The following is a 19,531-nucleotide window of genomic DNA, read 5'->3' as shown; positions in this document are numbered from 1 at the left end:
TAGCACTACGCTGTTCTGGTGCAGTCTTCCGCAAGCGCCCCTTGCTCTTGCTGAATGTGATCTTGTTAAGGGGCTCCATCTGTGGCCACCTCTGCTCAGTCACAGACATTGTAACCCCTTATTGGAGTAAGAGGTTAGATATTAGCAGTACAAATGGTAGACTACCTCCACCTGGAATAGCGTGACTCCAATCGAATGCGAAGGAAGAAATATAATGCCAGATCAATGGGGTCCCCCCGTGCTATCTGCAGCAAAAATCTGGCTCGATCGATCCCGAAATTAGTCTTGTATTTTTTCGGATCGATGTTATAGCCAACAATCAAATTAAGCATATTGAAAAATGCTATACAATCAGCCTGTCGGATCACCTTACTCTCATCATATGGAGGAGCTGAAGAGTATCGCACTAGCTGACGTACCTGATCATCTATGAGACCATCATCAGGTAGATCATCATCCTCACTACCATCCGAACTGGCATCCGACTCTACATTCGGGGCTAGCGTGGAGAATGCGACCGGTGTGTCGGAATCAGATTGTGCAGCCGCTAGTCCCCATGTAGTCGCTGCAGAATATACATCGCCCACGCGCAGGATGTCAAGGAACTCAGCAATAATGTAAGGAGAGGAAGTAATACTCACTTCCCGAACCAATAAGGTGTAGAACAAAGTATCAGCACTATCCTCTCCCATGGCACTGTAAAACTCACCGACCATCTCTGGATATGCAGTCCCCCGCTGTTGACAGATCGGTATCCATCCCCGCTCGGTGAAGATGGACTGTATGCTCCGTCCCTCCCATGAAAGATCGGAGAAGTCAGACAAAATAATCTCACGCTCGACAAGTATAAGCCTCGCCTCCTGAGCATGAGCTGCTCCACTACTTTGGCTAGGCTGATCTCTCGCACGTTTTCTTCCGCTATATGCCATTAGTATATTGTTTAACCACAAGGAAAGTAAGAATATAATTAGCCATAATATTTAAATTATATTATTGAAGAATTATACTATATTGAATTAAATTGAAATAATTAGTTCGAACAAAACATATTATGTTCAAACTAGTATAATCTATTCGAACGGACTGTTCTATTCATTCGAACTGGAAATCTTTGTTCATTCGAACGAATTTATTTTGTTCGAACTGAAATAATGTTGTTTGGCAACTGAGCATTTGAACGGACTAGAGTTAGTTTGAACGGGAACAAGCCAAACAGCCATGGCTGACTCAGCCCTGAATGAAAAAACTCAATCTAGATGTTATCCTTTGTTTTAATCAATATAAATGATTAAGGAGTGAAGCTCAATCATTTCTACCGATTATTTTGATGTTATTTCTATGGAATACACCAAAATGGGGGATTTCAGATTCGAAATCAATACCCCCCCAAACACAACCCATTCGAACATAAAACCAAACAATAGATGTGGAGACTTGACCCATACCTCTTAGAAGTTCAAATGTGGGGTTGCGACGGTGGTTGAGTGGCAATTTTTGCAGCTGAGATAAGGGGCGAAATCGTTGCTCTCGACGGCCACTGGTTCGAATTAGAGTGATTTGTTTCATTATATTCGAACTAAGTTTATAATGAACGTGGCGTCTCGTTCGAACTAGATAAATATATGTTCGAACGATTATTATACTAATATATTTCTAATTATATTACTAAAAGTAATATATAATAATACTAATATTACAAAGTACAAAGTACAAAAGTATAAAAATAAAACTAATAATAGTATTATAATAATTTTATTTAATATATTTAGTATATTATTTGTAAATATATTTATTCTATTACCTATAACATACTAAGTACTTAGTATAATTACAATGGCTTAATTATATAGATACTATAGCTATTATAGGCTATAATAACTATACAAGTTAATATAATTAACATATATATATAGTACTTATTAGTTATATAGCTACTATAGTGTAAGTAGTATATAGTTACTATATAGCTATAGCTATTATAAGTTATGACAACTATACTCGTTAATATAATTAATATATATATAGTACTTATTAGTGATATAGCTACTATAGAATAAGTATTATATAGTTACTATATAGCTGATATTATAGCTATTATAAGTTATGATAACTATACAAGTTAATATAATTAATATATATGGTACTTATTACTATATATAGCTACTATAGTGTAAATATTATATAGTTACTATATAACTAATGCTATAGCTATTATAAGTTATGATAACTATATTCATATAAGTTATGTAATAATATAACATTAACTATAGTTACTAGTTACTATTATAAGTTATGATAACTGTACTTATTATATTTTATATAACAAGGTAACAAGTTATATAATATTAACAAGTTATACTATTATTAGTTCGATCCCAAAAACGTCCCGTTCGAACGGATTTATCTCTTGGAATGTGTTTGGAGGGAAACTTCGCACCAAATACTCTGAATGTTAGTTTATTCGAACGTGAAAATTCCTCATTCGAACACACTGGTCAAATTTTGTTATGAAAATACCCTTTGAGAGCTTCTCTACATTTGAAGAATATGCCTAAGAATATTCTGATTTGTTAATGCCCTATAATTTGCCACCTTGGAAGTGTATGAAAGATCCATATTTTATGATGACTCTACTGATACCAGGGCCAAGGTCACTAGAGAATGAATTAAATGTATATCTACAACCACTGATTGCAGAGTTGAAAGATTTGTGGGATCAGGGTGTCAGTACATATGATGTGGCCTCGTCGCAGGAGTTCAACATGCATGCTACTGTGATGTGGACAATAAATGATTTTCCAGCATATAAAATTTGTCAGGGTGGAGCACAAAAGGTAAAATGGCTTGTCCTATTTACAATAAAAATACACAGTTTCAGTGGTTGAGTCATGGTAGGAAATTATGTTTTATGTGACACCATCATTATTTACCACATGATCATAGAGAGCGTTCAAATAGAGCAATATTTGATGGAAGAGTTGAGCGCAGGTCATCACCGCCAAAGTTTTCTGGGAGTGATATTATCGCGCAGTTATGGGATGTTTCAAAAAATAGATTTGGGAAAGATACAAGAGTTCAAAAGAGAAAACAACAAACAGTGGAGTTGAATTGGACAAAAAAAAATATTTTCTTTGAGTTGTCATTCTAGTCTACCTTGACACTGCGCCACAATCTAGATGTTATGCACATCGAGAAAAATATATGTGATAATATATTGGACACTCTGATGTCAATAGAAGGGAAGACAAAAGATACAGCTAACTCTCATAAAGATTTAAAGGAACTGGGGATAAGACCAGAGTTACATTTGCAAGATAATGGGTCATCAGCTTATATACCCATCGGATGGTATACACTTTCAAATGATGAGAGAAAGAAATTTTGCGATTGGTTCATGACAATCAAATTACTCGATGGTCATGCTTCAAACATGACAAGATGTGTTCGAACACATGATTGGAAGATAACTAGTCTTAAAAGTCACGACTGTCAAGTATTTCTGCAACGTCTGTTGCCGGTTGGTGTGCGTAGAAAGCTTACTCGAGATGTTCGTACAGCTCTCATAGAATTAGGAGAATTTTTCAGAGACATTTGTAGTAGAATATTGAAAGTTTATACATTGTTAAAAATGGAAGCTGACACTACGGTAATATTGTGCAAATTGGAGAGTTTGTACCCGCCTTCATTCTTTGATGTAATGGTTCATTTGGCTATGCACCTACCTCGTGAGGCTATAGTCGCTGGCCCGGTTCAGTATAGATGGATGTATCCTATTGAACAGTTTTTGAAAAAACTTAAGCGATCTGTGGGGAATAAAGCTCGTTCAGAAGGTTCGATGGCAGAGCCATATATTGATAATGAGTAGCATACCTTTTGTTCAATGTATTTTCGTGAGGTTGATACTAGATTTACAAGACCAAACCGAAATTATGAAGGTGGACGAGAGATGGGAGTCTCATCGACATTTACTGTGTTTTCCCAGACCATATGTCCCATAGGCGTACAAGGGGGCTACGACCTATGCAAGCGGGAGTTTGAAAGAGCTCGATGGTATGTCTTGAATACCTGCGCAGAGATTAACCACTACTTGACGTTAGTGATGATCCTCTAAATCAATATTATCTTTAAGTTCATGTATAATAATATAGTATAACTTCATACCTTCATACAAATTAACCATTCACATGAACCTGGGCAACGAACATATATAATTATTTCGCACGAATAGTGTAACTGACATAGAAAAGACACACGAAAAGGAATTTGCCTAGTGGTTTGAACATACGGTATTACTATAAAGCCCCATTTTATAAAATGAACTTCATACCCCTAAACTCCACTTTTTCCTATATAATAATATTTATTGATGTAGGTTGTATCGAAATATGGTGAAAATTTAGAAGAAATCTCACCAGAACTGTATGCTCTGGCATGTGGTCCGTCCAATCGGGCTATCCAGTACTCCGGATGTTTGGTGCGTGGATATAGATTTCACACAACTAACAGAGAACATGTGATACCCCGTATTTACGTGTATTTTGACTAAGTAATTATTTCATTTCTTAAGATTATGGGCTTTCTTGTTCTAAATTTTAGATGATTTACATGGTATTATTTTATTACTTTTAACTATGAAATTTAATTCAATGTGTTTTATTGTTATTAATTATTGTTCATTATTTAAAATTATCTCTATTTTAAATTAGTTTATTCTTGGATTTTATTATTTTATTTTACTTAGTCATTGTGTTTAAGACCGAAGATGAAAAGGCTGGATCTCATTTTTTTCCCTTTTTCTTTTTCCTCCTTTTCTTTTTCCATTTTTTCTTTTTCTTCTTTCTTTTTCTTCCTTTTCCTCCCTGCCTTCCAGCCCGCGCGAGCCCCCCTCCCCTCTCCCCGTTCGTTTCTTCGTCCGCCCACAGCGCCATTGTGCGCTGCCCGTTGCCGTCAACGCCCCTCCCATCCTTTTCCCCTCTGGCCAGCGACCATCCCCCTCTATTTTCAGTTCCTCCCTCGCTGCCATTAGCCTCCACGCACAGCTTCAAGCTGAGTGGTTTTTGTGCCCCAGTGTCGTCGTCGCACCGCCATTGGCCACCATATTTTCACCACAGAACCGATGGCCTCCCAGCTACCTCACCCATCCTCAGCCCCGATCCGCCAATGGTGAAACCCCTCCATCTCCATTTCCGATTTGGGTGTTTTAGCCTCCAACCACCACCCATGCCGCCGCCCAAGGCCAATGACCACCACTACTAGCCTTACCAGCACCTCTAAGCCATTACCTAGCCATCCCAAGTCTTAGTCTGTTCTCATTTGAAATTGGGTTTTTGAAACCCATGGCCATAGTCCAAAATACATTGTCTCGTTGTTGTGTTGCCACTTCTAGCATCTCCATAATCCTTCCAAAAATATATTATAGCACTGTAAGTATATTTTCAAAGAACTTTTGAGATTTAAATGTATTTTTACTTTAACTCATATTTACTGTGAACTGGTTGGTTGTGCTGGACTGAGTCCGAGGAGTAAGGGGGTCGGTTGGATTGGTGGATGAAGTTGTTGTGTGAGTGGATTATGCTGGGATTTGTTGGCTGTTGGATATTTGTGTCGTGTCTTGTACATTGCATAATTGCACGCATGTTCATGTTTATAAATAAAAACTGGGCTCTCATAATTGCATACATGTTCATGTGTATATTTGAAAACTGGATTTTCATGTGAGAAATGGTTATTGGGTGCGTGTGTATCACAACCCAAAGCCGAGATGAGGCATTATCTAAGTGGAGCTCCTCTAGCTACTCGGGAGCGAGTGGAATATACTGAGTGACGTCCTCTTGGATGTCGCTGGGCGACAACGGGATTGGACGGGATGGTAATGCTCTCATGCTGACTCCATGATCCCTCTTGCTGGCGGGGGTTACAGGATGCTTGGTCACGAACGCGCTGGGCGTGAAACTTGGCATCACTCGTTACGAAGTCATTCGCACGATCGTTACCAGTGGTGTGACGAAGGGAGCCATGGTGTGCGGATGGTCCCTAGGGGAGATCATGATGCATACGATTAAAATGGATTATTGGGATATTTTCTGGAAAAATGGCGTGTGTTGGATAAAAGGATTTTATGTGAATAATTTCTGGGAAAATAGTGGATTATTGTTTTGGGCCATTTTTGGGGAAAATGGTGGGAAATGTTTTAATGGAATGTTTTGGGCCAAAATGGGTGTAACACCCCAATGAAGGCCCAAACCACATGACCTATATTTTAAAAGGACTACTCAATGATACAATTGGAGCCTCATTGGAACCTTATAAAGAGCAAGAACTTCTCCTTCCTAAGCAATGTGGGATCCCATACACCACCTACCCTTATCCATATCATATGGGGTATCACAATCTACCCCCCTTAAATTCTCAACGTCCTCGTCAGGCCTGTTCGTTATAGGTGGCACGGTTCAACTCCAACATTTCTGGTTGAGATAGGCTTTGATATCATTTGTAACGCCCCAATGAAAGACCCAAACCACATGGTCTATACTCCAAAAAGACTAGTCAATGATACAATTGGAGCCCCATTGAAACCTTATAAAGAGCAAGAATGTGGAGCCTGAGGGATCAACTCCACCAGAGGTATCATATGAGGTATCACAATGGGATTTTGGCACATTATTCTTGAGATAACACTCAGCCACCAAAGCCTATCATTCTTCATCTCTTATAATGATACAAATCCCCATTGTAACGCCCCAGTCCCGCAAGAATCGAAGAGTTACTCCCTATAATTTAAAACTCATAATTCATCAATATATTTACAGACTCCAAAATATAAAGTCATCAGAATACTACAAAATCTCTTATTAAAATCCATCAATTCTCAGAAATCTTCTATGAGTAATCCACTATGCTTAAATAATTATCTCACAGATGCTCCATAATCCTAATTCTTAGCTGGACTATTCAAAATCATCTGAAAAATATATGGAGATAAGGAGTGAGTTATCAACAACTCAGTAAGCAGAGGACATATACTAGTGTGTAAACATGAGCATTTACATAGTTCAGAATGCAGAACAAAATCCCTTTGGCATAGCATAAACTGAAACATCACATATTATCTTATCATATCAGAACAAATACCATGTTTAACCCTCGTGGTAGGATTGTGCAAATCCCAGTAGCTAACCGAGCAGAAACAGAATGTGAATCTTCCCCTTATTCATTCTCGGAGCCCCGAATGTGCACATAGGAAAGACCACGCAGAAAACCACTTTGTTTCCAAAGTGGATGCAACAGAAATAGGAAAGTTGGTACCAACCCGAACAGATGTCACAGTTTTACACCCGTGGTAAGGTCAAAACAAAAAAGAAACAAAAACAGAATGTTATGTCAGAGGTTTTCAGAAATCACATCAAATCATATCAAAGTACAGAAAATCTTCAGAACAGAACAAAATCATATTACAACATAATTTATGCACAAATTTCATATTCTCTCTCTTTTTCAAGGTTCAGAAATAGAATGTTAAAAATATACTCACGTTTACACTAGTCATGACAGAAAATAATTTCTTCTTAAACATAATCTCATGAGTAATGTAGAACAAATAACTGAGGTAGTTCAAATTTATTTTCATAATCAAATATGTATATTTACCAAAAATAAACTCAGCTCATTTTATTTTAATGCAAAGTCTAGCATAGGAACCCCGCTTACCTGAACTTCTTAGCCCTTTCAGAATTTTCCTCAAAAATGTCAAAAACTTAACAATCGTCACCTATAAAATAATCAAGTAATTCCCGTAAATTTCCAATCAACCACGTATTTTGATATTTAAACCTAAAATTCTCATATTTTTTAAAATATCATCATTTTCTAAAATCATCAATATCCACTTAATTCCTCTGACTATTATACTCTAAGTCATTTCTAAATTGCATAATAATATTATACTAAATACAACTATGCCACAAAAAATACATCTCTAGTTTAAAAAAATTCTCTTAACATAATTATAACAAAACCGATTAAAAGTTATGAAGTAAAAATTTCATTTAATAAAAATAGACTAATTAGTTTCTCTTTAAAGATCTCTAAATAAAATTTTGCACTTACTATGTACTTCTTAAAATTTATATATTATCACTAATAATATCTCAAATCTTTCTCTATTTCCTTTACAAAATCTTGTATTTTAAAACAAAACCTACTAATATATATAGACCAAAACATGATAAACCGATAATTAGTCTAATGATAAGGGTATTTTAGGGATTAAACAAAATACATAAGGACCCTTTCGGAAATGACAGGTTCATTTATATCACAGTATAAATTCGTATGGAGCCATACTCACCGAGCGATGGAAGGCGCGAAGGTGGCGAGCTAGGCGGTTGTTTACGGTTGTAGGGGCGGCGGCAGAACATTGGTTAGAGAGAGAGACCAACTAATGAGAGAGAGAGAGAGAGAGAGAGAGGAACCTTACGTAGAAAAAGAGAAAAAGACGGAGAGAGAGCTCGACGCGAGAGAGAATGAAGCTCTCCGTGAGCCTGAGGTGGCACAGGGCAGACCAAAGGGCTAGGCGGAGGTCGACAGTGGTGAGCTCGAAGGCTGGGCAGTGATGTTGCTTGAAGCTGAGGCAACCGGCATGGAGGAGTTGTTGTATGTGGATTGCTTTGTTTTTGGGAGATAAAACAAAGGATTTTGACTTGGTAGAAGCAGTGAGTTGCTGTTTCTCGTGGCTGTGGAATGAGGTTCTGGTGGTTGGTCTGGGCGGATGCTTACGAGGGGTGGATGAACTGGACGGCAACTATGTGGAGGTGCTGGGGTGGCGTGGCAATGCACGGTGCGGGCTTCATGTAAGCATGGGTTGCGTCGATTTCGTATGGGGGCAGCATGAATTCTGGACGGTGCAACGGCTAGGTTGAAGAGGCTAGCAGTGGCTGCAACTTGGTGGAGGGTTGACGAAGGCTGAGCCGGAGTGTGTCAAAAGTGGTGGTCTGGTTTATGGGTTCAAAGTTGACAAGCGTTGAGCCGAGAACGTGGAGAGGCAGTGAACGAAAGGGAGTTACGCTTAGGTTGCTGCGGCTACTACTTTTCAGGAGAGGAGTACAAGTATATATATAGGCAACGGAAAAACCCTAGAGAAATGAGGGAAACGTGCGAGGTTATGCATGCCGTGGACATGAGGAAAACTCTAGGGGTGAAAATAGACGGAAAAAATTAAAAATAAAACGTGCGGGGAAGTTAACGTGTGAAAAAATAAATAAATAAATAAATAAAATGAGCTTGACTGGGTCCGGGTGTTACACCCATTCTCTTTCTTTTTACATCCAAGGAGGTGTCCCAATTAACCTTAACAAATCCCCTTTCTGGTTTCTCCCAAGTCTCCAGTACCTGTTGTGCCTTATTCTGCCAACTTTGATGAGCTTGAGCTTGTACCTCCTAAAATTCTTGCAAGGCTGCTCTCGTGGCAATGAATGAATTCATGGGGCAATCCCATCTCTTTTCAAAGATCCATTCATTCCTCCTGAGCTAGACCTTCCTTAGCATCACTGTCACCTCTTCTAGCTGGTTCTTATTGAGTCTGCATCTAAGTTGCTCCCAAAGTTCCAAGAAATCCACCTCTGATCTAGTCCATTTCTTGACATAGCTTACATCATTACCCCATAAATCATTTGCTACAGGACACTCCCACAGAACATGTGTAAGAGTCTCTTCTTCTGCATTGCACATAGGGCATCTTTTGTCAATTGTTATCTTTCTTTTGTATAGGTTTACTTTTGTTGGCAGCAAACTGTTTGCAGCTTTCCATAAGAAAAGCTTTGTCACACTTGGTACCTCAAGGTCCCAAATGTTCTTCCATATGTCACCTATTTTCTTCTCTAATGAACTCTCTCCTTTGCTTCTTTCTTTAATTCCAAGTGCAAGAAATATGCACTTCTGACTGTGAACAAACCCTTCTTGCCTGGCCCCCAAAAGATCTTGTCCTTTGCTCTACCTCTGCTTAAAGGCATACAAAGAATTTGTTCAGCTTCTTCCTTCGAGAATATGGTTCTTATTATTGATTCATCCCACTCTCCCTTCTGACTGTCAATCAATTCTACACCTTTGGCATCCTTCTGCAGTAGATACACTGGGGACTATACAGCAAAGGAAGTGAGTCTAGGCAACCATTTAGATCCCCATATATTAATCTCCTTCCCATCCCCCACTTTCCACCTAAGTCCTTCTATCAAGAGGTCCCTTGCAGACCATATGCTCCTCCATACCAGAGAGGGTTGAGCACCCAGCTTAGCATCCAAAAAATTCCCAAATCTGAAGTACTTTTCTTTGAGTAACACTGCTGCCAAGGACAGTGGATATTTGAGTATCCTCCATCCTTGTTTAGTAAGGAGTGCAACATTAAAGCTCTCCAAGTCCCTAAACCCCATTCCCCCTCTACCTTTCTGAATACTCATGTTTTCCCATTTCCTCCATACCATCCCCCGCCCCTCTTGCTGACTGCCCCACCAGAACTTAGAGAGCATAACATTGATTTCCTTGAACAATTTAATTGGGAGTTTAAAAACTCCCATGGTGAAAGTTGGGATAGATTGTAGAACAGCCTTGATAAGTACTTATTTTCCAACTTGAGACAAGAAGGTGTTTTTCCAACTAAAAATTTTCTGCCATATCTTCTCCTTTAGGTTTCTGAAGTTGTTGAACTTTGATCTCCCTACCATAGCAGCAAGTCCAAGGTATTTTTCATAAGTGCCACATACAAAAGAATTTCCAGCTTTCTTGATAGCCTGCTTGTCTGTCAATTGAGTATTATTGCTGAAAAAAATAGAAGTTTTTCCTTTATTAAGGAACTGTCCATAGGCCTTTTCATAAACCAGTAGAATTTCTTGGATTTTCCTCCATTCTCCAATATTAGCTCTTCCAAATAAGATACAATCATCTGCAAACGATTGATACAAGTTCCTCCTCGAGCTACTTGTACCCCTCTTATGAGCTTACTCTTCTCATAATGATCGAGCAAACTGCTCAGTCCCTCAGCACAGACAGTGAATAGGTAAGATGACAAAGGTCACCTTATCTCAAGCCTCTCGATGGCCAAAATTTATGGCCTGGTACCCCATTGATCAAAACTGAGTCTGAAACAGATTTAACACATTTCATCACCAAATTTGTCCATTGTTTACAGAATCCAAGTTTAGTCAAAACAGCCTCTAAAAAATCTCACTCCACACGATCAAAATCCTTAGACATGTCTAACTTCATGGCCATACTTCCTACTTTCCCTTTCTTTCTACTCTTCATGGAATGCAATAACTCGTAGACTACCATGACATTATTATTAATAAGTCTACCAAGCATGAAGGCACTTTTAGAGGGGAAATAACTTCAAATAAGACATGTTTGAATCTGTTGGAGATGGCTTTTGAAACTATTTTATACATTATATTACATAGACTTATAGGTCTGTATTCAGTAACTTTTTTGGGCGTCACAGTTTTAGAGATCAAAGCTAAATAGGTATAATTGAGGCAAGGATCAATAGGGTTACCATTCAGTATATCAAGTGCAGCTCTACACACTTCATTAGAAACTACACCCCAGTGATTTTGGTAGAAACATGGTCCAAAACCATCTGGACTAGGGGCTTTTAATGGGGTCATTTGTTTCATAGCTTCCTCCACTTCTACTAATGTGAACCTTCTTGACAGCCTTTCATTCATTCCTATAGTTATCTTCTCACTCATTCCCACCAGACATCTTTCAATCTCATCCTGGCTTGGGTTAGTGGTTTGAAACAGCTTGCCAAAAAACCTTATAAAGGTTTCTTCCACCTTCTTAAAACCAATAAAATTTCTTTTTTTTTCATCTTCCACTTCATTGATAAAATTCCTTTTCCTTCTCTCCTTAGCACAAGCATGGAAATACTTAGTATTTCTATCTCCATGGTTATACCAGCTCCTCTTTGCACGTTACTTCCACCAAAGATCCTCCTTCTCTAGTGCTAGGTGCAGCTCTTTAGAGACCTTTCTGATTTCCTCCACATTACTCCCATTTTCCATAGCTTGTCAATTCTGTAAGGTCTTGATTTTTTCCTCTACTTCCTGCCCGTGCCTTTGCTTCATGTCTTTATTCCACCTCTGAAGAGCTTTCCTGCTATTATCCAAAAACCCAGTAACCTTTGAAAAACCTGTCCAGACCTCTTTTAATATCACTTCACAGTCCTCTTCTAAGGCCCAACAAGCCTCATATTTGAAACTCATTTTCCCATACCTTACATGCATCCTTGTAGAATGGTCATGCACATTAATATGGACTAATAATGGCTTATGATCAGAAGTTCTAGCCACCATCACTTCCACCCATGTCTCAGTATAAGTGTTCATCCATTGGGGATTTGCCACAGCTCTATCTAGCCTTTCTTTGGTAAAGGTTGCATCTGTATGGGAGTTGCTCCAAGTGTACTTGTCACCTCTCCATCCTAGATCAAACAGGTTTCCATCTCTCATTAATTCTCTAAACATTTCCATTTGGTTTTCAGGTCTAGCTTATCCTCCCCACTTCGCATCATTAGTTATAATCTCATTGAAGTCCCCTACTATGCACCAGCCTTCATTGCCACTGGGTTTAATAGATTTAAGCAAACTCTATGCCTCTTTCCTCTTCACAGTTTCAGGTGGGCCATAGAAACAAGTTAACAACCATCGAATTTCCCCTTTCCCTCCAATTCATGCATCGATATGCCTTTGGGAATAGTTTACAATTTCCAGTTGCACTTCATCATTCCACAATAGAGCCAAGCCCCCCCCAACTGCATCCACTCCAAAACATCCATCACACCTTAGTCTTCTCCTTATTCCATCACATTTCTTATTATTAAGTTTAGTTTCCATGATGAAAACTATACTGGGTTTTGACTTCTCTGCCATAGAGCAGAGATCTTGAACTGTCCGAGGGTTCCCCAACCCTCGGCAGTTCCAACTCAAGAGTTTCATGATAATTGGCAGGATTGCATCACAGCATCCGCCACTTCAGTAGGTTTATCAACCAACCCATACCCTTTCCTTCTCTTGCCTAACTTGTCACCGCCCATTCCCTCCACCATAGCTCCAGCCCTTTTCTTTTGTGTTTTCTTTATTGAATCTTTCTGGTTTATGTTTAGCTCGAGCCTTCCTTTTCCATACCCTCCTCTTGACTACCTCTCTATTCACCTCCAGGGTGCCCTCTTCCTTTACTTGTTTCTCAGGGTTTTCCTCCCCCACCATAGACTCGAATTGCACTTCAACTTCCTGCAAGTTTTTGTCTCCCTTATCAATAAGTTCAACTTGTTTAATCCATCCTGCCTCTAAGAACCTGTCCCCCACTAACTCCCCTCCCCCCTCCCTCCTTTGATTTTTTACTCACCCCATTTTCACTCTCTTGGCTTTTTTCACTCACTCTTGTCTCTTCCTCATTACTTTTCCTTTCCCACCTGCTCTCTTCTACTGTTTCCCTCCCTATTACTCCATCTTGAGTTAAGTTTTCTTTTTCACTTCTCCATCTACTTCCTTCTCCTCTCGAGTTCCTCTCCCCATTGCATCTAGAAATACCATGGTATATGCATCCACACGAGAAGCATATTCTTGGCATCTTCTCATAGCTAAAGGGAACCCAGACATTGTTTCCCTTAACTGTGAGTGTTCTTCCTCTTGCCAAGGGTTGAGTTATATCCATGTGGATTTGAACTCTCAAAAACTTCCCCCATCCACTTCCATCTTCCTGCACATCTACCTTCGCCACCCTTCCCACCGTATCCCCTATTTGCTTCCCTCTCTTTTCTTTCATGCATGACAGTGGTAAGTTGTGAAATCTCACCAAAAGCTCTCTGAGTGAAACTCAATTTGTTTGACAGCAGTGTTCCCTTCAAACTCTTTTAGGACCAGCAGCTGGTTGTCAAACAACCATGGTCTTCCCTACCATACTCTTTGTTTGTCAGTAATATTATCATCAAACACAATAGCGAAAACATTTGGACTCACCTCAGTAAACACAGCCTCCTTATTGATTCTCCAAATTTTTCCTAATGTGGTTTCCAGCATGTCCTTGTTGATCAGCCTTGCCGAACAGAGTTTCGCCATTAACGACCTCTGTTCCTTCCTTCTCAGCTCCTCCAGTACATCATCATCATCAATCTCAATCTCCTTTCTTTCCTCATCAAGCAACCTCAACTCCTTCCATTTTTCCTCCATTCCTCTATAACAGGCACTAGAGTTTCCACTGAAATGGTGTCACCTGGTTGATTTTCACTCCTCCCATCGTGGTTTACGTCCTCGTCTGACACCTAACGGCCGTTGTCAGCCAGAGCAACCTTCCTCGCACTACAGGGAGAACCTCCAATTTCCTTTCCTGCCGTTATAACCGCCTCCCATGTTCCACTCACTAAAACTCACCACTCCACCTCTTTTCAGAGAGAAAAGAGAGGATACTCACGCCATTGTTGCTAATTTGTTGTGATGCAATTCCTTTATTGAAACTATGTTCATGGTCTGATTTAATTATATTAGTGCATTTCCCTTTATCCAAATATAGCTCATGGTATTTACTAACTACAACAATTTTATTTTGCATGCATGTGTAGTCAACTGCCTTGCACTTTGAAAGAGATAGTTAATCACAATGTACCATCAAGTGATCGATGCCCCATGATTTCTTTATTATTTACATATAACTGTACATTTCAAGCCTAAAATGATCATGCTTTTCACAAGTCATCTGATCTACTGTAGCAATTCTCTTTAGCCCTTGAACAAATGCCCCCTAATATTTTTGTCTCACTTTTTTAATTGTTAACCTGCTTATTCTACCAACATGCAGCTAGCATTATTCCGAAAACATGAAAACTGGTTGTTCAATGTTTCCAACCAATTTACTCAATATTATTTGCAAATTACATGGATATTTGGGACTGGCAATGGAGCACATTATTACATAAAACCAGAAAAATAATCTCATCACCATCAAACAACTTTCTTCTTGTTCATTTTGCACCTTAGGGTGCATTTTGAATTTTACCCGTTGATTCCATTTGACAAACCTGCCCAGATTTTAATATAGGTATGTCCACACAATATGAAATAAAATCAGTCCATGTTCATATGCCAAAAATGGTTCAACCCTTTAAGCTGTTGTTATTCTTCAAATGGGGTTAGTTATGTACTTTATCTTATAAAGCTGTAATTTATGTGAGGTAAGGTAGGGCTTTTTTTTTTTAATTTCTTAACCACTAATGGCCATGCAATTTGCTGGATAGGGGGGATTAGTTGATATTCAAAGTAGAGCATATGTAATTATGTTGTTACAAACTCTTCCATCTTCTCTTCTGTACCACATCAGCACCAAGTCTTCGAAAGTTGTAGGACGACCTCTCACCTGCAGTAACATTACATATGTTGATAATCAAGATTAGTGGATTGTTATGGTATTTATTTTAATTAAACACAAACAGTGCAGTAAAAGAGAAAGGGCTAAAGTAGAACTTGTTGTCCATGTAGTATTCCCGCCATCTCGCACCCTGTAAAGCCTACACCTATTAAAACAATCACTCCAATTTAGTTAACTCCTTATGTACAAGTTCAACCATTACATGAATATTTACATGCAAATATAACTAGAGCTCCAACTTAGCACAAAGGGAAATGGTATGTGGGTAATGGCCTGAGACATACCATTTTAGGGGACATATATATGATGCTTACCTTCCATTTATTTTCATGTAGGTGGTCTATTCTGACACAGACTCTTCATCTGTGGATAGGTCTTCCTCATTAGAATATTCCCCATCCCCATAAGCATCTTCTGAACTAGATGCAACGAGGGCATCTTCCATTAATGCTTCTGCTGAATTCCTGCCTTGAACACCCATCTCCCCCACTTCTCGTGCATCAATTTGCATAGGTTCTATATCAATCCTACTAAGTGGAGTTGAGACTGGAACATCATCACACAGCATAGGTACGTAATCATATGATGATTCATTTTCTTGAAAGGCATCATCGTCACTTGATTCACCATTAATATCTTCTAACACGCTCGGCATTGGTGGAATGTCATATACATTTCTATTTGTGAACTTATGCACAACATACCAACTACCTTTCATCCTTAAATCTCTAATGTAAAAACACTGGGAAGCCTGGCATGCCAATACAAATGGTTCATCCTTATACCAAGTCTTGTCCATGTTGACACTAGCCATATGGTCGTCCACTCGTACCCCTCATTTTTTTATCACCAACTTCAAACCAATAACATCTGAACAAGTACACCCGACGCCCACCCATGTAGTTTAGGTCCACGACATCATTGATAATATCATAGAAGTCGACATTATTACGCCCTCCCATTTCTTTCTCTCTTTTTTTTTTTTTGGAAAGAGGACGGCTCCTCCAAAACTTTATTAGAAACCCTCACTTTTGACAGAGGAATACTATGGAAACATCAAAACAGTACTAAAAAAAGGACAAATAAATCCATAAAGACATAAAAAAACTAACCAACCAACTAAAGCAGAACATTTGCCAAACCCAATTTCTCCAGTTTTAAAGACTCTTTAAGAGGCCTTGGTAGATAGACAACATTCTCCCAAGTAGTCGTACACCCCTCCACCCCTAACTTAACAAGAAAATCTGCCGACGAATTTCCTTTACGATAAACATGATTAACGTTAACATCCAAATTTTCCAGTAGCAATTGAACCTCCTCCCAAATTGTACAACGTTTATACCGCAACCAATTTATAACCAACAACGAATCCATTTCAGTTATGAATAGATTTTAATATATTTTAGGTTGTTATGTGATTGTTCATGTCAAAGCCCCATGAAAAAGTAGAGTCCATTGCACTTCTTTTAATGAGTAAGAAAAAATAAGCCAATTTTTTAACCTCATATGTTATTGTGACGCCGGAGAGAATAACTATTATTTTGCAGGCTAGTTTCAACAAATAATTTCCTTTTGATAATGAGTATGAACTGAATTTTGATAGATTGGAATTCTTTTAACGTACCTTTTTGATCATTTTGCTGATCGATCAGTGCTAGCTTCATGGTTTCGGCTAAAGTATCCTCACGTTGCCATTGGCGCCTTGGCCTCATCAGCTCCAATCCTTTACTTCGATGACATAACCCCACAAGATGGATATTACTCTATTGTCACCAAGGATTTTAGGGTAACCATCTGAATTATACATGTATTATTTATTTTTGATCTCTTATTTTACCTAACTCGATCGGGACATTGCATGTGCAGGAAGCTAGTGAGACTTGCTACCAAACTATAAAAAATTCGTGGTCTATAATCGTTGAAGTTGGATCTAAGCCCGGTGGTCTTTCTGTCCTTAGCAAGACATTCAAGACTTGCAAGTACGTAAAGGCTTTAGACATTAAAGTACTTTTACCATCAATTAATAAAGTAAAAGAAAAAATATACTCATCATTTATTTTTTCATTATTCTCTCGTTATCATATGATGTAGTATTAGATGATAGATTTATATATAAATAAAAGATGATAAATAATCTCTAATTATTTAATACCAAATCATAAAATAATGAAAAGATGATAAAAATTAAAATGATGAATAACATTACTCGTGAAGAAAAACTCTGAAGTGAAAAAAATAATATATTAATATCAGTGCTAATATTAATTGTGATATTGACTCCTTTTTTTTGTTTTCCTTTTTCCAGACCCCTAAAATCAGTTAATGTGCTCAAGAACTATTTGGTATTGATGTATAGCCGTGCGGCTCAATATAACAGTCCACCGAAATATCCGGTTACCATTGTCTGCGGTGGCATAGATGGAGCTCCTCCTGAAACAGATATTCTTGACAAAGTATTTGCAGGTGTTGTTGCCTATACTGGGAATAGAACATGCTATGTCAATGCACCTCGAAATATATCTGAAACAACTGTAGGTTGGAGATGGCAGGTAAATGGTACGATTAATTTAATGTAAAATTGAAAACTTCCAGCTGTGATAATATTAATGTAATTGATTTTAGTCTCTATATATATTTTACGAAAATGACAGCTTGAATTGTCTTTGCATTTAGACGTGCACTGAGATGGTGATACCCATTGGAATTACCAATAATACAATGTTCCAGCCGGACCCTTTTATCCTAAGCAGCTTCATTGAGGAGTGCAGAAGCTTATATGGTGTACCTTCTCGGCCACATTGGGTCACTACTTACTATGGAGGCCATGTATGTTATATATATTTACTTAATTTTTACAGTTTCATTAGGAGTATTAATTAGATAAAATATTCTGTGTTTTTGAATGGAAAATTAATTATTGCAGGATATAAAATTGGTTCTCCACAAGTTTGGAAGCAACATCATATTCTCCAATGGTCTCAGAGATCCTTATAGTAGCGGAGGGTAATTAATCATATTAATCTGATGATCATCATCATGAACATCATGAATTACAAAGAAATTTGAAAAAGAAGAGAAAAAAATCTTTAATTTTACTCAACCTGGCCTGCAAGCAGTACTACTCTAACAATATATTTGATCTGATTCCTGCGCGCAGGGTGCTTGTAAACATATCAGAGAGTATCGTTGCCGTCCATACAGTTAACGGTACGTATGTAGGCGGCCTGCTGGTCAAGTACTCATTATAAATTTCAAGCTGAGATCAGCATTATAAAACTGATCAAATAGACGTTGATATCGGACTAATTCTCACTACTAGCCGGCCGATGCCATTAATTTAATGTGTGTATATATATATATATATATATATATATATATATATATATAATATAGTGATGATCACGAATTGGTTGACAAATTTTGATCATTTAAGTATAATTTGCAGGATCTCATTGCTTGGATATTCTTCATGCAAACCAAAGTACTGATCCGGTGTGGTTGGTCAGGCAGCGAGAGGTGGAGGTGAAGATCATCAAAGGATGGATCACCCAGTACTACTTTGATCTTCTCGCTTTCAGTCAATAATTAATTATAAATTAATTAATGCATGCCTTCATGTATGCATGCGTATTTTATTAATGTCTACGTACGTACTATTGGATCATGATATAATTAGGGAATTAAATAAAGAATATATATACTAAACTCCATTTTTTTTTTTTTCCTAATTTTCAGAAGCCATTATATTCATAAATTATTCTCGAGAAATGTCTCAAAGTCAGAAGATTTTTTATCCATTATATCCTCAATGTTAGGTGAAATATTCCCTTAAAGGAGACGGGCCGGACCCCACGTCTCAAAGGGCCAAGAACCCAAAAAAAAGAGCCTGCTCAGCAATCTAGAGACCCAACAGCCGAAACACACTAATATGGAATTCGGATCGTACATCATTATTAATGGCGATTCATTAGCATAATGGGCAAGTAGCGTGAATGTGATACCTGCCCGTGGGGTACCGGACTTGAAGCCCTAGTAATCCGCGATCCAGCAATAATTAGAAAATGTCAAGCCTTAAAACAAGTCATTTCAATCAGGCACTTGGCCTGTATATCAGGCACTT

The 19,531-nt window shown here is 38.2% G+C and overlaps 1 pseudogene; it reads left to right on the top strand.

The window, feature by feature from the left end:
* LOC109000661 overlaps positions 1 to 19,116 on the top strand; it is a 30,595-nt pseudogene extending 11,479 nt beyond the window's left edge.
* Positions 19,117 to 19,531: the final 415 nt, after the last annotated feature.

The sequence above is a fragment of the Juglans regia genome, chromosome 14 (assembly GCF_001411555.2).
Source record: "Juglans regia cultivar Chandler chromosome 14, Walnut 2.0, whole genome shotgun sequence".
NCBI lineage: Eukaryota > Viridiplantae > Streptophyta > Magnoliopsida > Fagales > Juglandaceae > Juglans > Juglans regia.
Note: the sequence above shows the minus strand (reverse complement) of the source record. Positions and strands in the feature narration are given on the sequence as shown.